Source organism: Puma concolor, chromosome B3, assembly GCF_028749965.1.
Source record: "Puma concolor isolate L17-30 chromosome B3, mPumCon1.1.hap2, whole genome shotgun sequence".
Lineage (NCBI taxonomy): Eukaryota > Metazoa > Chordata > Mammalia > Carnivora > Felidae > Puma > Puma concolor.
The window spans coordinates 126,078,131-126,104,457 of record NC_141672.1 but is presented as its reverse complement, the minus strand read 5'-3'; the positions used below and the strand labels follow the sequence as shown (position 1 = coordinate 126,104,457).

Below are 26,327 nucleotides of genomic sequence, written 5' to 3'. Positions count from 1 at the left end.
TTCCTGCACAGTTCCCATAGTTCTGTGACCCATATCTCAGTGGATAATGATTCACATAGCAACCCTATCTGCAAGGTAACTGGCATGATTATCATCTCTTCTTATTGCTAGATGTGGATAATGGTTTGATAAAATGTACTAAGCTAGATATTGAGTGAACCAATATGTGTCTTGTCATATTTTCCTCTTCTGCATCTGAGGAATGTTCTAGGCCACTATAGGCAGAAGGTAGTGCCACATACCAAGTATTATTTTCAGTTTTATATAATTCTAAAATTTGCCTAGTTGTAAAAAGCTAGTAACAGAAATATGGGGAATTGACTGAGGCATTTCTGTTTCTACTACTTATTAGATCAAAGACTGCCAGTCAGTTGTTCAATATCTGATTTTGTTATATGTTCTATGGCAATAACAACAATTACCTCCTAGAGATATGTGAGAGTTAAGTACGTTAATAACTGTAACTAGTACGTAACTGTGCTCAATAACTGCACCTGAGTCAGTTAAGGAGTGGCTCAGTCACTCCTAGTTTTGACTCAGGTCATGATCTCATGATTCATGAGTTTCAAGTGCCGCATACCTTATGCACTGGTGGCTTGGAGCCTGCTTGAGTTTCTCTCTCTCTTTCTACCCCTCCCCTGTTCTCTCTCTCTCTCTCTCTCTCTCTCTCTCTTCCTCTCTGTTTCAAAATAAATAAGCTTTTAAAAAAGAACAAAGGATGTACCTTCTTGGGGCTCCTGCGTGGCTCAGTCAGTTAAGAAAGAGTCTGACTCTTAGTTTTGACTCAGGTCTTGATCTCATGATTCATGAGTTTATGCCTCGTCAGGCTCTGCACTGATGGCTCGGAGCCTGCTTGAGTTTCTCTCTCTCTTTCTGCACCTCCCATAGTCTCTCTCTTTCTCTCTCTCTCTCTCTTTCAAAATAAATAAGCTTTAAAAAAAAAGAACAAAGGACATACCTCCTTTACCAATCTCCAAATTGGCTAGAACTTACTGCTTGATTCTGGATGTAGAGTCAATGGGAATGTGGACAGATGGGGAATTTGGTTTGTGACTTCTCACATAGAAAATTGACTGCCAAAGTGTGATTTGCAGTTACTTCCAGGAGATAGAACCTGTTTTAATACCTAGTATTCATACCCAACATCCCCACAGTGAGAACATTCTTGGAGAGTTCTCAGAATTGTGTTTGACAATACAGATACCAGTATATATTAACCACAGTGTTAATATCCAAATGTATTATCACTTTCAATTTCAAAATGTCTTATCAGGACTCTCATTGCTATTTTACAGATGAGAAATATGAGACACATCCAGGTTAAGAAACTTAACTAAGTTACACAGAAAATGGCAGAATTGGGAAATCAGCACAGGCAGCCAGATTCCACAAATATTACCTCTCAATATGAAAACCCACTTCCAACAGCACGTAAGTAGCAAAAATCTGGAATTTTAAATGTCTTGTCTGCCTCCCTCTGAGGTTATTACTCTAAAGCTATTAACTTGATTCTCCTGTCCTCTAGCAGCACTTTATTTGAACACTATGCTGAAAAACTGCCTTGGTAACTCCTCTTTGGACTGATGGCAATACTACTCTCAAAATAACCTCTATATGGGGAATGGCCTCAAGCTGTGGCCCATAAGAGCAAATGTCAGCTTCCAAAATCAAAGAACCTATCATATGGTGTTTACTGAAATGCCAAGATTTTTAAAGTAAAATATGAGATCCAAGTGTTCCTTTGCACCAACCCCCCCTCCCCAAATACAATGTAGTAGTATTTAAATTGTCAAATTTAAACAAAGCTGGACACCACTTCATGGTAAGGAGAGATTTCAATCAATAGTATACTACTGCAATAGAAATTATGGTCTAACATCTGTTTGTACAGAGAAGACTGGGCATTTTAAAGAAAGAATAAGGGAAAAAGAGAGAAGTGAACAGGGGCTTGGTAGAGTCTGGGAAGTGAAAAATGATGTAGTTGGTCAGTATAAATGTGATTAGGACAGCTGTGTCTGTTAGCTGACAATTATTAAAGTTAAGATTCTATACCCCAACAGAGGCCCTATCCTTCCTAATTTCATTTCAAACTAATGATTTTCAGGTACTTGAGAAAGAAACCTCTGAGTTGAAAGAGATACATATATATGTCAGTTATTTATAACTCAAAATAACTCAAAATTTTAAGTATTTTTTGTAAGTGTCTAATAAGAAGATCAGGTATCTATCATCAGGTGTTGATTAGAACAAATGGTAGATTATTTTGGCAGCAAAAGTCATCCTAGGGATTGAGCTGTTAGAAACTTTTATAATCTTTAAAAATTTTAGTGTATGTGTAGGAAGATGAACAAAATCATTTATACTGAGAGTCTATAGTTTTTATAGGCCAAGATGTGGGCTTAGAGAAACCTGACTAGAGATTAGAAAAAAGGATGACTTTTACCAGTATCAAAAAGAACCATGCATCCCAAAATACATATAGAGTCTCAAAAGACGCCATTAAATGGTAAATAAAAAATAATAATATTAATAATATAATAATAGTAAAATAATAATAGTAAATAAAATAATAAGTAATAAGTAAATGAAATAGTAAAAATAAATAAATATTAAAAAAATAAAATAGGAAAAAATAGTAAAAAAAATTCTGAAAAAGGACAAAGTTGAAGGTTTCATAGCTCCTGATTTCAAAAGTGATTGCAAAGCTACAATAATTAAAATAGTGTGGTACTAGCATACAGACAGACATATAGAACAATGGAACAGAATAGGGAGGTCTAAATTAAACCCTTTTATGCATGGTCAAATTATTTTGACAAAGGTTCCGTGATCATTCAAGGAGTGAAGGACAGTCTTTTCAACAAATGGTATTGGAAAAACTGGATGCAAAAAATATATGAAAAAGTATAAAGTATAAAAAACTCAAAATGGGTCAAAAACCTAAATATAAGGTCTAGAAACTGTAAATGTCTTTGGAAAAAAAACACATATAGGGACAGCTTGATGACATTAAATTTGGCAGTGATTTCTTAGATATAAATTAAAAGCACAGGCAACAAAAGTAAATATAGATACATTGGAGTACACTAAAATTAACAAATTTTGTGCATCCAAAGATACAGTCCATTGACTGATAAGGCAATCTATGGAATGGGGGTAAATACTTTCAATAGATATTACTCCAAAAATGATATGCAAATGACCAGCGAATACATGGAAAGTTACTCAGTATCAACGATCATTAGGGAAATGCAAATCAAAACTATGATGAAATACCCCCTTACACCCATTAGGGTGGCTTCTAAAAAAACATAGACATCAAAACAGAAAAACAAACAAACAAACAAGTGTTTGTGAGGATGTGGAAAATTAGAATCATTGTTCACTGTTGATGGAAATGTAAAATGGTACAGCTACTACGAAAAAGAGTATGGTGGTTTCTTAAAAAATTAAAAGTAGAATTATCATATCATCCCACAATTACATTTTAGGTATGTTTCTAAAAAATTTGAAAGCAGGTCTTGAAGAAATATTTGTACACCCATTTTCATTACAGAATTATTCACAATAGCCTAAAGTTGGGAGCAACCAAAGTGTCTATCAACAGATGAACAGATTATGGTGCCTGGGTCACCCATTAGGCTCGAGGTCCAACTTTTGATCTCAGCTCAGGTCTTGATCTCAGGGTCGTGATTTCAAGCCTTTCATTGGGCTCTGCACTGGGCTCTGCGCTGGGTGTGGAACCTATTTACAAAACACATACATTCACAAATGAATGGATAAACAAATATATAAATAAAATATATAAAGCAAACAAATAGATAAACAAAATGTATATATATGGCAGTTATGTGAAAAACAACAACCATAACAGCAACAGAACGTGGGGATTTTTGTTATAGATGAGTAATGAGACAAATTCAAAAGTTAATGAAAGTAAAAACAGATAAAATGGGGATGGTTTCTGATTATTGACTACACTGTGAGGTCACAGAGAAGCTTCTTGAAAGCTTATTTCCATTTATCCTATTAGTAATAGATGTGACCATCATGTTTATGACTTTTATAGTTAGCCCCTGGAAAACAAGAATTAGACTGTAAGCCCTTTGGAGACGAATTATTCTATTTTACCATTCAATTACATATCCCCTGGAACTAGGATATTTTCTCTGACCTCACTGGTGAAAACATCTAGATATTGAATTAATATATAGATGAAATACATAGATTTATGTATGAAGACTTGGGTTTATAGCTCAGACAGAAAATGCATCTTTAATAACTCAGTTTTCAAAATCATCTAGTCAGGGAGTCAGTTTCTAAAATGATATAATGACTGAGTTAGTTATTAGAGCATTGCATTAGTTTGCTAGAACCTCCACAATACATTACCACATACTGGGTGTCTTAAACAAAACTAGTTTATTTTCTCACAGCTGTAGAGACTATAAATACAATATCAAGGTATTGGAAGTTTTGGGTTTTTTTTTGTTTTTGTTTTTTGTTTTTTGTTTTTTGTTTTTTTGTTTTTTGTTTTGTTTTTCTGTGGACTCTCCTTTGGCTTGCAGATGACTGCCTTCTCAGTGTATCCTCATGTGTTCTTTCAGTGTTAGCATCCCTGATATTTCTTTGTGTGTTCAGTTATTTTTTCTTGTAAGGATACCAGCTGGAGTGGGTTAGGATCCACCCTAATGGCCTCATTTTAACTTAATCATCTACTTAAGGGCCTTATCTCCAAATACATTCACATTCTGAGGTGTGGGGGATGGGATTTCCAGAATATGAATTTGGGGAAGATATAATTCAGCCAGTAGCAAGCACAGAGATTTCAAGGCTACAGAAATAAGGGAATGATACCCAGATGTAAAGATGTCCAAATTTAATAAGGCAAAAATAATTACCTAGTCATAAAATTGTGAATGGCATTGGGACAAGAGATGAGTCTGAACATGTAGGTAGGACTGTTACTATTTTATCTCTACAGGGAAATGTAAGTTGAACATTTCTACTATGAAAAAATGTGTAATATATGTTTTTTTAAATGTATAAGGCTACTAATTTACATAAGCAAGGACTAAAAGTAAGGAGATTGATAAATAATCCACTTATTCTTAAGTTGGGTTTATTAAGATGAAATTCATCTTTTTTCAGTATATAGTTCAATGTATTTTAACAAATACATACAGTCATGCAACCACCACCATAATTAAGATACAGAACATTTTTCTTCACCCTTAAAACTTCTGTTGTGTCTCTTTATTGCAATTCTCTCCCTTCACAGCCTTAGCAATTATTTTTCATATTTCTCTTGATTGTTTTGTCTTTTTCAGAATGTTATATAAATGAAATTATTCTGTATGCAAGCTTCCTGTCCAGTTTTTCTCACTTAGAATAATGTTTTTTAGATTCATTCATACTGCTGCATGTATATGTAGTTTGTTCCTTTTCAACATTGATTTGTAATCTACTGAAAAAGTGTACTAGAATGTATTCATCTCTTTTACAACTTGTTGGATATTTGGGTTGTTTCCAGGTTTGGATTATTATAAATACATTTTCTATACTAATTTAGATTCAGCAGGGGTGCCTGGGTGGCTCAGTCAGTTAAGACTCCAACTTCAGTCCAGGTCATGATCTCATGGTCGGTGAGATTGAACCCCATGTCGCGATCTGTGCTGACAGCTCAGAGCCTAGAGCCTGCTTTGGATTCTGTGTCTCTTTCTCTCTCTGCCCCTCCACCACTCTCACTCTGTCTCTCTCTCCTTCTCTCAAAAAAATAAACATTAAAAATATTAAAAAAAAGAATTTAGATACAGCATTTTATGAACATATAGTTTTACTTATCTTAGGAAAATTCCTAATATTAAGGTTGCTGGATCATATAATTGATTTTTATTCACTTTACATAAACTGCCAAATTGATTCAGAAAGCTGCTATACCATTTTACATTCCCAACAGCAAAATAGGAGAGTTGGAGTTGCTTCACATATTTCCTAGCATTTGGTATTGGCAGTATATTTTGAATTTTTTAAAGTTCATCTAGTGGATGGGTAGTGGTATCTCATTGTGGTTTTAATTCTCATCTTTCTGATGACAGTGGTGTTAAGCATATTTTCATACACTTGTTTGCCAACTCTTTTTTGCTTAAGTATCAATTTTCCTGCTTTAAAATTTTGTTTCTTGTTTTATTGTTATTAAAATTATATATATATAATATATATATTATATTTATATAAATTATTGATATAAGATTTGTATCAGTTAGATATTGAAAATATTTTCTCTAAGTCTATCGTATCTCTTGTTATTTTGTTAACAGAGTCTTTCATAGAATATAACTTATTTTTAATATTAAGTACAATTTATCCATTTTTTCTTTTGTGACTTATGTTTATTTCCTACCCATGAAATTTTGCTCATCCCAAGACCACAAAGGTTACCTGCTATGTTTTCTTTTAGACATATATTAAGGTTTTATATTTATATCTATGAAACATTTTGAGTTAATTTTCAATATAGTGAAAAATGCAATTGGATGGTTTTATTTTGTTGCTGTTGTTGTCAGCATACAGATGCTCAAATGTGCTAGCACCATTTGTTGCAAATACTATTATTTCTCTCCGTTGACTTCCTTTAGCTCACTTATCAAGACCTACTGACCATATGCCTGTAGGGTTTTTTTCTGGATGCTATGATATTTCATTTATTTAAATGTCTGTCATCACCTCAACTTTCCTTTATATTAAGTCTTGAAATAAATCATGTGAATCCTCTAACATTGCTTTTCATTTTCTGAATTGATTTGGCTTTCTAAGTCTTTTACTTTCCTATGTAAATTTTAATGTTTTTTAAACTTATTTTTAAGACAGAGACAGAGCATGAGTGGGGATGGGGCAGAGAGAGAGGGAGACACAGAATCCGAAGCAGGCTCCAGGCTCTGAGCTGTCAGCACAGAGCCCCAAGTGAGGGCTCGAACTCAGGAACCATGATATCATAACCCCAGCCAAGTCGGAAGCTCAACCCACTGAGCCCCCCAGGCGCCCCCTATATAAATTTTAGAATGCACTTGTCAGTTTTTACAAAAATTCATAATGAGATGTTGATTGTTGATTGTGTGGAAATATTTAGATAAATATGAAATAATTGATGTCTTAAAATATTGACCCTTCCAATACATGAGATTGGGGTATTTCTACATTTACTTCAATATTTATTATTAATCTTATCTAATATTCATAGTACAAATTTTGCACACATTTTGTCAGATTTATCCCTAAGTTCTAATTTATTATATTTTTATACTACTGTAAAATATAATTTTAACTTCAATATCCATTTAGGGAGCCCCCAAATATCCATTTATTCATTGTTGGAAAATATGAAGACAACTGATTTTGAGCCATTCAATTTTGAAAACCAAGGAAATTAAGTGATAACCATGTAACATGTATTTTGCTATATATTAAGAATGGAGAAATGAAACATTAATGTAATGTTTCCCTTTTTACTTGAGACATAAGGCAAGTGGAGATTCAAATAGGCAATGGAAATAAGATTAAATATGCTGGAGGAGGGAATGTGCATTACTCTGCTGCAATCCACAATATGTACTGGAATGAAACCTGAATTTAAATGGTCATTGAAGATTTGTTGGAGAAAACATTCTATGATTGAATACATAAAGCATTAGAATCCCATGTAAATTAGAGCTAGAGAAGCCAATAAAGAAATTGTATTCAAGTATAAAGGACAAAAGATGTGAGAAATAACATGGAAAGTAGCATTTTCAGGAAATTTGAAGAAAGCTGGAAACATATGCCTGTGGTAGATTTTTGAAGGAATGTATTCTCTGTTACTGAACTTGGATTTATAGTTTTTAACATTTTATCAGACTACTATGGGGTCTACTTACTAGAAACACAGCTGGTGTAACTGTAAAATGAGAATTTGGGAGACTTGTAAATTTGAATAACAAAATTTATGGGGTTTAGAGACAGACTAGGCAGCGGAAAAGCATGGGGTGGAAAAAAAAAAAAAAAAAGAGAGCCTAAGGTCCTGGAAAAATAGCCACAGAAAAATGTAGTGTTTGCAGGGTACAGCCTTCTCTTGATTGAGTTAGACCTCCGTGTGAAAGATGCCAAGTCAGACCATGAACGCCCCTCCTGTAAGGAGGCAATTCAGCTCCAAACACAGGTTACTTTCAAGCCTTAAACTAAACTTCTCATGTTTCAGAAGTACGTGCTACACTGATTTTGGAATCGGGACCCCTGGGCTCATAGCGCCATCTAGCATCAACAGAAATGGGAGGCCAACAGCAAACTAAATAACAAGTTTAAAAAAATAGGTGGCTGCGAAGGGGAGTTGGGGGGGGGGGTGACCCAGGAACCAGAAATGCCTGTGTTCATTTGAGCAGGATTTTTAAATATTTATTTGAAAAGTGAAACATAATGAATAATTGTTGCAGGTGGAAAATAATGTGATTTTATGATTATTCTCGATAAAGATACAGAGAAGGCTGGCCCATATCCACTTTACATTTTACAAGTAACATAAGGGTTAAAAAACTGATGTGAATTCTATTAGATTGATTTCATTTACAAACATGGATTAAAGGAGTGGATTACCATGGATATATATATATATATATTTTTTTTTTTTTCATGTTTGATATAAAACTAATTCAGTTGACTTCTCACGGTGTCACACTAATCCTTGGAAATATGTATGTGTGTTTACAAACACCATTTTCCTCTTTAGTTACATTATAGTTCATAAGCATAATTTTAAGCTGAGGCCTTTATACGTTATTATTCTTTAAACCATTTTTCCAATCTGATAGGCCTGGTGTGTTTGTTTGAGGCTCCCCGGGCGGAGCCTTGTACTCTTAAAACCCCAGGGTTCCGACTCCTACAGCACAGGCAGCCTTCGCTGCCTCCTAGCAGGACTTCAGCCGGCAGGAAATGCGCCATTGTACAGTGCGGCCGGCTGGCTCTCGCAGTGCGCTGTGGGAAGGTCACGTGCTTTTCCGGCGACTGCAAAGGCCGATCCTGTAAGTTCCGCGGGGCATAGGCGGGGCGTTATCAGGTGCGTCACTCCTTACCGTCCGGTTTTCATTTCCGTGCTCTGCGCTATGTGCGTTCCTCTTTCTGTCACCCTCCGCGAATTTCCTGTCATCTGCACTGTAAAGACTTTAACAAATTATTTAAGTATTCCCCCGCCCCCCCCCAAAAAAAAAAATTCTCCCAGACTTCTTATCATGGTTTCGGGTCTTGATCTTTAACTTTATGTTAACTTCGGGTTATTTGTTCCCGCCCCTGAGAAAAGTACAAACTGATGTGTCCACAGCATTCTCTTCCTTTTTTTTTTTTTTTTTTGTACAGTTAGATAAGCATTACCAAAGCCATAATTTTGTACCCTTTCTTTACATTTCATTTATTGCATCCATCTGCAAAGTCTAAATATGTTTTAATACTGATCTTGAGTATTTTTTATGGTATACTATTTTAATCATTTCTATGTTTTCCTTTAGATTCTGTATTGCTTCTCTAATTGTTTTTTTCTTTCTACACCAATAAAATATCTTTAATATACGAAGACTTTAGGGGCTTCAAAGTTAAATTTTCCCAAAGTCTCAATATTCACATTTTATTTTTTTTAAGATTCTTAAACAATTATGGCACAAAGTTGAAAAAAGTTTTACGACTTTTAAAATACCTACTGAATCTTGGTTTTCTATATGTCCTGACTTATCTTACTCCATTGTCCTAGCTGACATCTTAGAACTGATCATTCAATCCCAAAATTGTTCTGATACTGCCTCTGCTTCCCCTATACTATCCTCCCAGTTCTGGTTCAGTTTTCTTCCCTCCCTTCTTTCCTTCCTCCCTTCCTTCCTTCCTTCCTTCCTTCCTTCCTTCCTTCCTTCCTTCCTCTTTCTCTCTCTTCCTTTCTTTCATTCTTTCTTTTTCATAGAAAATATTCCCCAAACTCTAATTCAGAGGTCAGCATTGTTTTTGTTTTCTGTAAAGGGCCAGATATTAAGCATTTTAAGCTTGGAAGGTCCACTATGGTCTCTGTGACAGTTATTTATCTCTGCGATGTAACATGAAAGCAACAATAGACCATATATAAATGAATGGACATGACTCCATTCCAGCAAAGATTTATTTACAAATGTATGAACTGACCAATGAAGGTGGTTTCTGACTGTAGCTTAATCAGCACCTTGCTTATGGTAAACGACATTGTAGTTTATACAACTCAAAAGTCATGTTTTATTTTTGTTGTAAATTATTTTGATTTTACCTGTATTTTTTGCATTAAGTTGAAATATTTAAGCAATATTAGAGAAGGTAAGGGAAATGGAGGGAATCCCAACATAAAGGCACTATGGTCTGCTATAATTCATTAGTTGATTCTATTATTGTTCTATAGTCTTGTATACTTATTTTGTCATATTGACTACCCTATTTTTTTTTGAAATGGGAATACATGCTGATTATAATATTAAAGAAAAATATTCAATGAAACTAGTTAAAAGTGATGTTAGGTTTTATTTGGGGCCATTATGACAGGTACGGGGATCACTGCAATGGGATTTTATAGTAGGAGAAAGAAGTTAGGCTCAACTATTGAATATAGGATAGGCAAGTGGGAATATACAGACAAAAACTAGGGTAGGAGTCAGGTAAAATTTCAGAGTTCTGGGTCAATCAGCCTAACAGGATCCTTGCTGAAGAAAGGCCAGGTTCAAGAGATATGAACTGGGGATAGTGGAGGATAAGGAAACTGATTAAGGATATTCAAGATGTTCAAATATTTAGGGTGGGAGTTTCTGGTTAAAGTATCTTAGTGGAGTACTTGCTAAAACTAGCTTTTACAAGGAAGAGCCTAGATAGGACCAGGAGAAGGTTCAGGACACTTACTGAAGTTTGGCCAAGCAAAGAATCCTTGTCAGTAACAAAGAAGAAACAAAATGGAAAAAGAAAACATTGTAATTTTTTACAGTTAAGGAATTTCCGCCTTATACCACTGATCCAAAAATTAATCATTGCAGTACATTGCCACCATTAATACTTTGGTGCCTTTTTAAACTTGTATTTATAAAATACATTAATGTGTCTCACAACATTTGCTTCTTTGTATGTGTTTAAATAGATTATACACAATATATAAAGATAATATTGATTTAACCAAATACTTATTGAAAAGTTATTTGGTACTGTGCATTTTTTCTGAAATTAAAGCTCATAAAAGGTACATGGAGTTTGTTCTATGAATTTAACTATTATATAGATGAGAAAACAAAGGTAAAATGCATTCACAACATTGAAGCAGCAATTGTTGGAGTAACAACACAAGATTATTATTTTACATGCTGAGACCATATTATTAACTCCTGTAAATCACAGTATCACATATTTCTGTTGACTTATAGCCTGAAAGGTTAATTCTGCCTCAAACCTGTTTTTGTAAATAGAATTTTAATGTAAGAGGCATGCAAATTTAATTGTGTATAGCTGTTTTCATGCTGCAATGGCAAAATTCAGTAGTTTTGAGAGAAACAATATGACTCATGAAGCCAAAATATTCACTATCTAGTCTTTACCCCACCCAGAGTTCAGTTTAGAGCCTAGGCTGTTCAGTCTTTGGTATGTTAATTAGGAAGAAATCCACACTAAGACAGAGGAGGCTGGTGAGCCTGTGAATTCTTATACTACTTCAAAGAATCCCCTTCTCAAGCTCCTTTCTCTCCACAAACTCCCAATACTTTCTGCTTCCATTGGTCCTTTTCAGTTCTCAGGCCATGATTTTGACCATGTTTGGGATGAAGTACTCAGAAGACATAGAAAGAAAACATAAAAATAATATGTGTTGGCTTTTAGAACTACAACTTCTAGCAGCAAAGAAAGTTCCCTTACTCTTACTTTTTTCTTCTTGTGAGCTCCCTTAGCTGCCACTGTCACCATGACAACAGAGTGACCTCAGGGCTTGGGAAGGAGAGATTGGAGAAAAGAAAGGGGGGAAGGGAAGACAAATTCTGCACTTTCTTAGCATTAGCAGTTCCCTTTGCAATTCTCAAATTAGAATAAGAGGGCTCTGAAGCATTCTGTCTGCACCACAGTGCTCATTTCTGGGTTTCTGTATGTGTTAAATACAAGCTGGGAGATATATGTGTATCTCAGGCCAGGAAATACACAGTGGGAAAGAAAGAAAGAAAGAAAGAAAGAAAGAAAGAAAGAAAGAAAGAAAGAAAGAAAGAAAGAAAGAAAGAAAGAAAGAAAGAAAGAAAGGAGGGAGGGAGGGAGGGAGGGAGGGAGGGAGGGAGGAAGGAAGGAAGGAAGGAAGGAAGGAAGGAAGGAAGGAAGAAAGAAAGAAAAAGAAAGAAAGAAAGAAAGAAAGAAAGAAAGAAAAGAAGAGAAAAGGAAAGAGAAAAAGGAAAGGAAAGAGTAAAAAAACACCAGTTTAGTAGTACTTCACAATCCATTGTCCTTCCTTGATTCCTGCTAATGTTTATTTTCAGTATTTAAATAGCTGTTCCATATATTTTATTCAACATTTATAGTTATATTCAGTGGAAGAAACAGAGTGGAGTGTGCTTGCTCCCTCTTACTTGGAAAAGGAACCTTGAATGCAGTCTATTCCACCTTTGTTTTTAAATTTTGACCAAAAAAAAAGTTTAATTTATGTTCACAAACTCATATTTATACTATAAAATATCATGTTAAAACCAAGTTCTTCATTTTAGTATCTATGTCTTTCAATTCTGTTTTGATATATTTGTATTCTTAGAAAATTTTCAATTATCAATTATAATGATATAGGCTATCACTTTTTTATATGAATGAGAATGCTACTTCTAGTATGAAATACAGATTTTAGTAATGTTTCTTGTGTTAATATTTTAAAATTTTTCCACAGCAATATATCTAGAGGATATCAAGATGAGTGGGAAACTTTGCTCTGAGTCTCATATTATATTTTAAATTTCCATGAATTTTACATGTTATGATGTTATTTATTCTAATTTTAAAATGTGTTGTTTGATCTACCAACAGCTACAAAATGGGCCCTTTACACTTTAAAGTCAACTTTCATGGAGCTAAATATAAAATTCAGAACTTGGGTCACCTGGCTGGCTCAGTCAGTAGAACATGTGACACTTGATCTCATGGCAGTGAGTTTGAGCCCACATTGGAGGTAGAGTTTACTTAAAAAAAATAAAAAGAATAAAATAAAATTCAGAACTTCCTGAACATATATTTGTGCCAGAATAGGCTATATCTACACTATTCAGCCAATTGCCAAACATATTCTCGTTGTACCCCTTTATATATGCCCCTTGCCCTTTATTTCTCTCCCCTCACCCCAAATTGACAGTAACAATTATGTTCTAACCTTCCATTTGCCTTTAGAGTTGTCTCTACTCCAGGATCCCCATACTGTTAAGCTAATAGTCTCCTCACTAAGGTGTTCCTGAAGCCTTTTCATTGACACCCTATGAATTTGACTATTATTGTGATTATAATTACTATTTTGTCTTCAAAAACTTAATTTTTCTTCTCTCTAATCAGTTCTCCAAAGTTTATAAAAAACAGAATAAGCAAGCAGAATATAATCAGAAAAAACAAAGAATAACAATTATAATTTTTAGATATCTTTTCTAATACTTACAACTTATGCATATATATATCTTTCACTTCATTGATTTTTTTTATTTTATCTTAAGTGTAGAAGTCTCAAGTGTAGACATTAGCAATCTGCATATATCCTAGATATCTTCTGATATCACCTTTCACTGGTGACCACTATCAAAATCTTCATGTATTTCTTTCCTAAGGATGTACTCTGCTTACAATATTTTTTTAATTTTATTATTTTTTTAATTTACATCCAAATTAGCATATACTGCAACAATGATTTCAGGGGTAGATTCCTTAATGCCCCTTACCCATTTAGCCCATACCCCTTCCCACACCTCCTCCAGCAACCCTGTTTGTTCTCCATATTTATGAGTCTCTTACGTTTTGTCCCCCAACCTATTTTTATATTGTTTTTGTTTCCCTTCCCTTATGTTCATCTGTTTTGTCTCTTAAAGTCCTCATATGAGTGAAGTCATATGATATTTGTTTTTCTCTGACTGACTAATTTCACTTAGCGTAATACCCTCCAGTTCCATCCATGTAGTTGCAAATGACAAGATTTCATTCTTTTTGATTGCTGAGTAATACTCCGTTGTATATATACATCATATCTTTTTTTTTAAATTTGTTTAATGTTTATTTATTTTTGAGACAGAGAGAGACAGAGCATGAATGGGGGAGGGTCAGAGAGAGAGGGAAACACAGAATCCAAAGCAGGCTCCAGGCTCTGAGCTGTCAGCACAGAGCCTGACGCAGGGCTCAAACTCACAGACCATGAGATCATGACCTGAGCCAAAGTTGGAGGCTCAACCGACTGAGCCACCCAGCCACCCCACACCATATCTTCTTTATCCATTCATCCATCAATGGACATTTGGGCTCTTTCCATACTTTGGCTATTGTTGATAGTGCTGCTATAAACATGGGGGTGCGTGTGTCCCTTCGAAACAGCAAACCTGTATCCCTTGGATAAATACCTAGTAGTGCAATTGCTGGGTCATAGGGTAGTTCTATTTTTATTTATTTTTTTTTTTTTTTGAGGAACCTTCATACTATTTTCCAGAGTGGCTGCACCAGCTTGCATTGCCACCAACAATGCAAAAGAGATCCTCTTTCTCCTCATCCTCGCCAACATCTGTTGTTAATGGTAAGCCATTCTGACAGGTGTGAGGTGGTATCTCATTGTGATTTTGATTTGTATTTCCCTGATGATGAGTGATGTGGAGCATTTTTTCATGTGTCAGTTGGCCATCTGGATGTCTTCTTTGGAGAAATGTCTATTCATGTCTTTTGCCCATTTCTTCAATGGATTATTTGTTTTTGGGGTGTTGAGTTTGATAAGTTCTTTATAGATTTTGGATACTAACCCTTTATCTGATATGCCGTTTGTAAATATGTTCTCCTGTTCTGTCAGTTGGGAGAATGCAAATATCTTCACCCATTCTGTCAGTCTTTTAGTTTTGCTGATTGCTTCCTTCACTGTGCAGAAGCTTTTTATTTTGATGAGGTCCCAGTAGTTCAGTTTTGCTTTTGTTTCCCATGCCTCTGGAGACGTGTTGAGTAAGAAGTTGCTGTGGCCAAGATCGAAGAGGTTTTTGCCTGCTTTCTCCTCAAGGATTTTGATGGCTTCCTGTCTTACATTGATGTCTTTCATCTGTTTTGAGTGTATTTTTGTGTATGGTGTAAGAAAGTGGTCCTGACTCATTCTTCTGCATGTCGCTGTCCAGTTTTCCCAGCACCACTTACTTAAGAGACTGTCTTTATTCCATTGGGTATTCTTTCCTGCTTTGTCAAAGATTAGTTGGCCATATGTTTGTGGGTCCATTTCTGGGTTCTCTATTCTGTTTCATTGTTCCGAGTGTCTGTTCTTCTGCCAGTACCATACTGTCTTGATGATTACAGCTTTGTAGTGTAGCTTGAAGTCTGGGATTGTGATGCCTCCTGCTTTGGTTTTCTTTTTCAAGATTGTTTTGGCTATTCGGGGTCTTTTCTGGTTCCATACAAATTTTAGGATTGTTTGTTCTAGCTCTGTGAAGAAAGCTGGTATTATTTTGGTAAGGATTGCATTGAATATGGAGATTGCTTTGGGTAGTATTGACATTTTAACACTATTTGTTCTTCCTATCCAGGAACATGGAATATTTTTCCATTTCTTTGTGTCTTCTTCAATTTCCTTCATAAGCTTTCCATAGTTTTCAGCATACAGATATTTTACATCTTTGGTTGGGTTTATTCCTAGGTATTTTATGGATTTTGGTGCCACTGTAAATGGGATCAATTCCTTGATTTCTCTTTCTGTTTCTTCATTGTTGGTGTATAGGAATGCAACCGATTTCTGTGCATTGATTTTATATCCTGCAACTTTGCTGAATTCATGAATCAGTTCTTCTACTTATAATACTTATGTGGATTTTTTGAGGGTGGATTTATGAGTGTGTGTGTGTGCATGTGTACTTGTGTGTGTTTGCCTGTATGTGAGTGCACATATGATCATAATAATTGTTAGACACAATCATTATAGATAAAAGTCCAATGGTATAGTATGTGTCAGAACTCTATTTTAGGTCTTTCCTTTGACCACGCACACACACACACACACACACACACACACACACACAATTTCATCATGAACTATTATTTTACCCATTAAAGTATTATTTTACCCTTTACCCATTAATGTGAAGACATTAAGGATATAATTCAAAACCTATCTTTCTAAATGCAAAGACAACCCTCTTTATCATGGTGATGGATAAACTCTTCATATCTGTTCAGTTTCTTCAGACCCATTAGTATGATGGGTCTATTGTATTTCTTGGAGTCACAAAGCTGTCCTTACCTCTTCCTCGTGAAAGATTTTATCACTGAATCAATCAACTGAAGAAAAATCAGTGGATAAATATGTAAATGTATATTAAAAAATTATGTAGTAATGTATGGTTATACACACACGTGTGTGTGTGTGTGTGTCTGTGTGTGTGTGTGTGTGTGTGTGTGTGTGTGTGTGTGTGTTACTAAGTGACTAAGTATATATAGTTACTAAGCATTATCTAGAGATCAGGGCTTAGACATGAGGTCTTCTTTACAACTACAATACAGAGTCCTTACTCACAAGGAAGAACTGGATTTCCTAGGATTCACCTGGTATGTATTACTGTGCTGGATTCTGGCTATTTCATAAATTTGTGGTTAGTTCAAGTCATGCTTTGTAATTGTCTTTACTTCATGTTAAAACAAAACAAAACACTATAAACCTCTGAACTTCAAAAATCTCTGAGTCCTAAAATATTTCACCAACAATGTAAGCAGGAAAAAACAGTTGGAGAGAAAGTGTTTAATTTCTTCTTCATGTTAAGTCCAATAACTAGGAGGCCCAAGAAAACTCTAAATAAGTAACCATGATTAGAATGAAAATACAAGATCCATAAATAGTAGTTGTTTATTTTACCCTGACCTGGTATTTTTCTATCTACAGTGATGAGTGATCTAAGAAAGAAACACACACACACACACACACACACACACACACACTGGACAATGTGATAAAACTAGTTATCACTAAATACTTAATTTGTATTAAGCAAAATACAAGCAAAATAATTGTGATTTCCTCAAAATTCCTTGATCACCCACATAGAGGTTCATGTAACTAATATAACAATGCAGTATATGTTTAGTAAATTGCAAAGAAATCATGTGCCATATTCATGGATTTATGAGTAGAATGAGCAGAGATGGGGATAAATCAGTAGACAGGACTCATGTCAAGTTTATGTCTATGTATCAGAATGCTACTAAAGAATTTTGAAATAAAAAAGACCAAATTATAATGTATGTACTTTTGTGGGTTATTTAAATAAGCATAGGGAGATTGATGCAGCATTTCAGTCACTTTTACAAAATGGAATATTGAGCCACCCACATGGCATCCACTCCACTGTGCACGGAGGATACACAAATGTTCTGAACAGATGAAGATCCTGTTGCTTCAGATACAGCAACCAGTGGTCATTCTGACGGATAGAGAAGTGATTTCCATTGCCATGGATATTATGCAGTATAGAAAGTAACAGTAAAGAATGTTATGGACTGAATGTTTGTTTCCCCACCCCCACCCCCCTCATATGTTGAAGACTTACTCCTCAATGAAATGGTACTTTTGGAGATAATTGGGTTTAGAGTAGATCTTGAGGATGAGACCCCCCCCCCTCACTGATAGGATTAACATATGTATATTCAATATGGGCACACAATTAGAAGGCAGCTGTCTAGAAGTCAGTAGGCTGTATACAACTCACTGTTGGTGCCTTGATCTTGGGCATACCAGCCTCCAAAAGCATGAGAAAAAAAAGTCTGTTGTTTAAATAATCCAGTCTGTGCATTTTGATATACTAGCCTGAGATAAGACACAGGTCCAGTAGAAGGAGGCAAAAACAAAACAAAACAAAAAACAAAAAACAAACAACAAAACAAAAGTCGTAGTGCCACAACATAAGCCTCAACATGAAAACATTTGAAGCATTGTGGAAATATTAACTATTACATAAATTACATCTAGTTTCTGAGATCACTGTATGCCATATTCATGAGTGCTGAATTTATTAACTATTCATCAACTTTATTGGGAGTATCAGTCTTAGGAATGCTGTATATACAATTGTCAAGACTTAGGTCTGAAAAGGTGCTGAAATAAAGCCTGGAGTTCAAGGACAGAGGCCATGTAAGCAAAGGAAAATTAGAAAGCAAGCCAACACTTCCTTCCCATCAAAAGTGGCCACAGGTTTTCAGTTGACAACCTTCTCTTCACCCACTTAAGCCTCCCTGGAAAGCTCTGAGAGTTAGACCATAAAGGTACCCCTGAATTCATATTCTAATTGTCTCTTCACAGACTTTGTGTATTATTTCTCCAGGTTTTGGGGTCCTGGTAACTGAATTTGATTTTTTTATGTTCTTCCGTGTAATGAATGTTTAAATGTTAAGTATAAAAGTTTATTGTTTTTTTCCAGAACCATTATTTCTGACTTTTTATTTTGTAAAACAAGTCTTTTTTTATCAGCCACATTATATTGAGATTTTAACTAAATATTATTATTATTATTAATTTTAAGTAAGCTCTACACCCAGTGTGGGACTTGAATTCATGACCCTGACATCAAGAGTTGCATGCGCTAACGACTGAGCCAGCTGTATGCCCCAAGTAAATATTTTGAATGTAAACATATTACATTAAATTTGAGTAAAAGTGAGAGAAATTATCACCAAAAGTTCTTATCATTGTCTACTCTTAATATTTTACCAAGCATGCATTTTTTAATAATTCAAAATTTTCTAGTTTTATTGAATAATTGGCATATAACATTATATAAGTTTAAGGTATAAACATGTTTATTTGATACACTTAAATATTTCAAAATGATTATTATCATAACATTAGCTAATAATCAGTCATATCACATAATTACCATTTTTTTGTGGTTGAGAACAAAAGATCTTAAGCAACTTACAAGTAAGAACCATTCTACTCTCTGTTTCTATGAGTTCACCTTTTGGAATCTATATACAAGGGATATCATACAGTGTTTGTCTTTTTCTGACTTATTTCACTTAGCATAATGATCTCACGTTTTATCCAAATTGTTGCAAATGGCAAAATTTCCTTCTTATTGTCACTAAATAATATTCCATTGTACACATTTATACCATGTTTGCTTTACCCATACATACATTGACAGATGTACACTATACAACTGTAATAAAAGTTTTTATAGTATTTCATTGTATTGATGGGCCACAGTGATTTTCCAGTTTACCATTCTTTCTTGATATTTCAATAATTAGGGAATTTTTGTCTGTTATTATCATTGTTTGATACAAGAAACAATGTTGAAACAAACATACTCAAACATAAAATAAACATATATGTTAATATGTATACATTTTTGTAGCAGATTCTTAGGGCCAGAAGGTGTTCATTTAAAATATTGCTGGATATTGACAAAATTGCTTTTAAAATCTTCTCATGTCATAAGATAGCATGATTGTTTTACTCATTTTTCTATATGGGCTCAGAAACATTTTGATATTTATAAGATATAACCCCATTTATAACTTTGAATAATTTAACTATTTTGACCATTTCATTACTCTGTTTTTACCTAAATCTTTCTCATCCGCAAAATTATGCTAGTCCCCACCTAAACCACAGGAGAACAGGAGAGAACAGAGGAACAGAGCTGAGCAGAGAAGACAATGTTGGGGAAAATACTCTAATGTTGCTTCTTGTAGATTTTGTTTTTAGAATGCTGCCCAGGTGTTACACAGCTATATTTTAAGTATGAAGGTATAAAACAATACATTATTACAGTTACATACAGAAGCAATTAGTTTATTTTTCATGCGCATGGCAAAATCCTAGAACATGTGAGCCAGGTCTCTTGTAAAGTTTAAGAATATCCTGGGGCGCCTGGGTGGTTCAGTTGGTTAAGCGCCCGACTGCAGCTCAGGTCATGATCTCACGGTCCGTGAGTTTGAGCCCCGCGTTGGGCTCTCTGCTGACAGTGCAGAGCCTGGAGCCTGTTTCAGATTCTGTGTCTCCCTCCCTCTCTCTGACCCTCCCCCACTCATGCTCTCTCTCTGTCTCAAAAATAAATAAACGTTAAAAAAGCTAAAAAAAAAAAAAAAAAGAATATCCTTATGGACCCAGCATCCATCTGATTTCTATATTTACATTCTTAATTGGTAACTTTCTACTCTTTCCTCCAATCCTCAAGTATGCTTTGAGGAAGGACATCAGGATTCTGCTCAAATGCCCAGACAGAAGGCAAATAATTCATCACAAACCACTTGACATGGTTACTAATTCTTTAAAAGTCCTTTACCTGTCTTGCTTTCTCCTTTGTTCCCTGTATGTTCTTCCCATCCTACAGCAATGCATTACATGAGCACAACTGAGGTCTTATGTTGATTCTAACTTTGGTTTTGTCCCTGAGTGTCAGTCCACATGTTATAATAGATTCTGTCTGGGCTATCATTAAGCCATCAGCAAAAATGTCCTTTTGTAGATCTAAAATTAGAAAAGAATGCCCCATATAGTAATTGCTGGAAGGACAGAATCCTCTAAGGAAAAAAAAAAATGTGATATCTGGGCTTTGCAAGGACAAAGATTCAACATGTTGGTAGCTAGAACAATATTGTCACCCATGACCTTGAATTGAAAAAAAACAAAAGTGTATCTGTGTTAAAAGTCCATGCTCCATTCCATTGGGAAGAGGATTGTAATAGGTAGGTTAAAATAGGCCACAGAACTCTGAGTTTATCCTTAGGTAAATTGGAAGAGGACAAACACAAAAAATTATGAAAACTCCTGCAGGTCAGTTTAGCATCCTGGTAGGTGCCAGGAACCATGAAGGATATGCCTGAAGCTTGGTGTCTGATCTCACTGTACTGTTAAGAGGCACAAGGGCATTCTTGCAAGCTTATATCCAAATGTTTTTTTTTTAAGGAGGTTCAAAATAAATCTTAATTTTTTGAGATATAACATTGGATAATTTTAAGGTATACACATGTTAATTTGATACAAGTATTATTGTAATAGGATATTACCATAACATCAGGTAACACTTCCATCACATAACATAATTATCATTTATTTTATGTAATAAGATTTAAGATCTAGTTGCAAAGAAACTAGATCTTTAATGTTCTCATTACATAAAATAAATTATATATAGATATATATGGTACTTAGTATTGTAAGTATATAATACAATATGATTAACTGTAATTATTATGTTGTACCTTGTATCCTCAGGACTCATTCATCTTCTTACTGCAAGTTTGTACCCTTTGGCCAGCATCTCCTTATTTCCCCTACACCGCAGCCCCTCATTACCACCATTGTACTCACTGTTTTTTTTTACTTCAATATTTGAAGTTTATTGTCAAATTGGTTTCCATACAACACCCAGTGCTCATCCCAAAAGGTGCCCTCCTCGATACCCATCACCCACCCTCCCCTCCCTCCCACCCCCCATCAACCCTCAGTTTGTTCTCAGTTTTTAAGAGTCTCTTATGCTTTGGCTCTCTTCCACTCTAACCTCTTTTTTTTTCCTTCCCCTCCCCCATGGGTTTCTGTTAAGTTTCTCAGGATCCACATAAGAGTGAAACCATATGTACTCACTGTTTCTATGAGTTTGACTTTTTAAAGTTCCATATAAAAGAGATATCATGCAGTATTTTTCCTTCTCTGACTTATCTCTGAATAGATGCCTTTTTTGGGGAACCATAAAACCAAAGAGAGGAAGATTTCATAATATACACAAGTATCTGGAAAAAACAGTAGACACTGAACATGTATTATAATAGAGTACAGTGCAGGTAATTCTTCTCTTTTGATCACAGTTTTATCACCATTCCTACAAAGAATCTGGAATACTTTTGGCATCAAATATGTATGTGTATATATAGGTATGATTAGATTATGCAACAAAATTTTGTTAAAATGTGAATAGAGCTGATGATGTTGCTCAAACTCAATAATCTGTCAATTCAAGCTTTATGATAATCTTTATCACCACATTTATGGTGCAAGAACAGATTATATTTGAAGAATTACTTAAATAATTATCTACTTCACTTCTTCATAAAAAGCTAAAAGAACAATTATAGGATTAAAATTATATTCTTATCTTTGTATAATTTATTTGTGTAAGTTATGAGAAGTAGCATTGTTATCACTAGGAATGATGTGTTCCCACTTTACTCAATCTAGTCAAAATGGGTATTTATATGTTAAACAATTTTCCTTGGGAATTAATTTTTTTCAGTACTTATAATTTTTAGGAGCCTACCCTTTGCATCTCAAATTTTATTTCAGAGAGCACTTCAGTGGCCATGTTCTTTCTATTAGGTTGAATACTGAGTTGCCCAAACCATGCTAATATATTCCAAATTTTCAGGTGGAATCCCCTTAAAATCTTTCATCTTTTAAAAATTTATTTCCCAACAATTTTCTGATTCATTTCTTCTGCAAACCTATATTAAAGACTTCTGTACACCAAGTTTTAGGCTTTCATTAATAGTATTTACTTGAAGGAATAATTCAAATAAAATCCACAAAATGAGACAGATTAAAAACCTGGCAGTTGTAATACAAATAGGAGTATAAGAGTTAGATATTGCAAGATTTCCCTTTGAGTGCAAGTGAGTGGGACTCAGAATATGTCATCCTCTCAACAAATCATTAAAGATGTATATTAAGGAAAAAAATACTCAGTGTATTATATCATAATGGTCATAATCCTTATTTTGTACATATAAAAAATCTCTTTGAAAACTATATAGATATAGCCCTCATATACATTAAAAAAGAAACAAATTAACTAGATTCTCAAAAGTATATGAATAGTCTGCATCCAATTCTTCAGAATCAGGTTTAGACTTAGAGTCATCAATGTTCATAATGTTTAATGTAATATCTCTCAAAGTGTTGTTAATATAGATTGTGATGTAATGCTTCTTAATAGAATACACTTTTTTGTCCCTGAGACTTTCCTCCAAGACACTGGCACCAGTTCTGCAGAACTTCATGCTGGTGATCTAACTAGAAAATATCAACGTAAGGATTTTCAGACTAAGTTTATGTGTGTATATGCAATGACGATGTGCTCTCTATGATGTTATATTAATTATAAGAAGTTTCTTTTTTCTCTATCCAGGATGAAAAATGTAATAAAATGTGCATGTTAAAATTGATGAAACTGAAAATTGATGTTTTAATTAGTTTATAAAAGGAGCACTAATTACCAAGATGATTCTTGGTGAATGCATAGTTAACTCAGATCCAGCAAGGTGAGATTCCCTAACCAGAAAGAAAGAATGCTTGCAAAAGAGGTGAGAAGGACAAATGCATATCATGGTGATTTATTAATAGAGTGGTGATTTGTGAAGAAGCAATCTCAGCCAAAAAGGAAGGCTCATCCTGTGGTGCTATCTACCTGATGAAGCATCTTCAGATTCAAATCCTGTCTATAGTTGCAAAATTCTATAGTCTAGAAACACTAGAGGTCAAGGATGTGGAGGATTGAAATAACTTTATTTTATTTTAAACTACAATTAAAGGAAATCTTCTCTGTTACTCTGTGTCCAATACAGGTGAGGGGCCTCATGGGGGATTAACATAGATGAAGTTTCCATAGTCTCTGAGATTTTGGTACAGTGGGAATTCCCAAAACTTAACAGGAAACTAAACTGTGGGTGGAGAGCTGCACTTGGGAACTCAGATGTGAGGAATCAGACTTACAATGGGATGCACAAGGAAGACCACTTGGAGGACCATATCTGAGGAAGTGTTGAAGTATGGGGAACAGCAGGTTATGCAAAATGGGGAGGGCAAAGAGAAGTAAAAGCATGTCCTCATCACCGGCAAGGGCATATGAAGAGGCCAGTGGTTTCAAATTTGTAAGGATATCAGAAGCATTAAGGGAAGAGCATGGTGGGACTAGCCAGTGGGAGAGGAAAGTCAGGAAGTATTGTGGGGGCAGCCCACAGAGGAACGCATGTGGTGCCAAGGAATTTCTAACTCCTGGGTCTTTTTCCTTGAGACGTTACTCCCTGCCCACGAGGTCTGTCAGGAAGACAGGAAGACAGTGAAAACAAGTGAGGATGGCTCCAGTCCACTGGACAGGTCCCTGGACACTACCAGGAGTGGTTCTGCACCAGAGGAGGAGCCAGGCTGGAGGGGGCAAAGAGAATTTCCAGGCTAGTGGACGGCAGGGATCCTGAATGTCCCTGTTTGCATCCCTTTCTCCATGCCTCACAACTCTCCCCCATCTGAGTGCAGGCTCCTGTTTCTTCGCCATTTTGCATGTGTGCATAGGGTGGATATTGAATGTTGAGTAGAACATTCAAAGGGACTGGGTCACAGCGCCCTCTGGCGTCCACAGATGGGAGGCCAAGAGTGGACTTAACAGAATGCTATGGGAAAGGGTCCTCGGCCGCTGAGCACAGAAGAAACCCGACGGGAGCGGCACAATTGACGCCGGCAGGGGGCGCTGAGGTACCACAGCTCGGCAGTGGGGGCGCCTCTTTCAGGCCATTTCTCACTGGAGTGTATATCCTCTGTGCATCTTTTCTCTTAGAAGCTCTTTGATTTTCCAACACAAACCTCGTGATTTTTTCCATTGTCTCACAGAACAGAATTTTCTTGCTGCATTATCTTCATCTGCTCCTTGTGGGGCTGAAGTAGTAATAGCCAAACCTAAATATTGGTATATTATTAATACTTCATATGTCAAGGATAAATTGTATGTAGATGAGCATAACAAACTTGGCCTACAGACTTGGACGAAAGCTGATATAGCTTCTGAAACCTCAAGCTGCATCCCGAGGATGACCCTAGACTCCCTCTTCCTTCCCCACACTTGACCCCACCCCCACACTGTCATTAAAGTGCCTGAGAAAACTCAGCCAAAAGCATTTTCTGTTTGTTGCAGCCAACTCCTGATGATAAGGGTCCTGGTTTTCCAGTCTATGTGGGAAGGTAGGAGCCTAAGTTTGATAAGTGCTTGTTAACAAACCCAGATGGGTTCCATATGGACCGAACCATCCTCCCACTGTTTGTAATTTTTCACTTCCATGACTCTACTGAGACCCTGCTCAAACCCTCCCTTCTCCCTCATTCTCCTTTAAAAAGACCATTCACTTCTGAGTAAATACAAGTTGAACTCAAATCACACTGGACTCGTCTCACTATTGCAGTGGTATATTTCTAATTAAAATCAGTCCTTGCCACTTTAACTAGTGCCCAACTTTGTTTGCCTTTGACAGTTTTGGCCTCCACAACTTGGATCTGTATTGTAACCACCATTAGACCCTCCTCAGACATGACAACTGGACTTCTCAGCTGCATAGAGACCTTTGTATCATCTTCAAACTTCTTGTTCCTATGGTGGTAAGTCCAAGTCCTGATCTAATGCTCTGGACAAATGTCTGTTGAAGCATGATGAGGAACAATTTTGTTTCTTACAATTTTGAGTACATACTGGAACTAAGTTAGACAACCTCCCCACTCGCCCCAGACTTCTAATGAAAGGTATCTGCTTGAATGGATGTCCCTGATGGCTTCTTGTTTTGAGTAGGGCTCATACCCTGACTCCTGAGCTAGAACAAAGTTTTTTTTTTCTTCCTGCCTCTTTTTTCTAACTGGCATATAACATTATATTAATTTTAGGTGTACAACATAATGATTTGATATGTATTTTTTATTGTGAAAAGATTACTATAATACATTTAGTTAACATCCATCATACAAAGGTTTTTCTTGTGATGAGAATTTTTAAGATTTACTGTTTTAACAACTTTCAGATATACAGTACGGTACTGTTAACTGTAGTCACCATGCTGTATGTTATACCCTCACGACTTATTTATCTTATACCTGGAATTTTCTACCTTTTGATTATCCTCACCCATTTCACCTATCCCCAAACCTCCACCTCTGGCAACCACCAATTTATTCTGTCTATTGGTTTATTTATTTGTTTGTTTGTTTGTTTTAGATTTCACTTATAAATGAAATCATACAGTATTTGTCTTTCTCTGTTTGACTTATTCCACTTAGCTTCATGCCCTCAAAGCCCATCCATGTTGTCACAAATAGCAGGATCTCCTTTTTATGACCAAAT

General features: G+C 35.5%; 1 long non-coding RNA gene across 1 annotated transcript; it reads left to right on the top strand.

The window, feature by feature from the left end:
* Positions 1-25,703, top strand: LOC147580364 (uncharacterized). The gene is made up of 3 exons (XR_015251931.1): positions 1-75; positions 1,296-1,431; positions 25,471-25,703. It is a non-coding gene; the product is annotated as an uncharacterized LOC147580364 (long non-coding RNA).
* Positions 25,704-26,327: the final 624 nt, after the last annotated feature.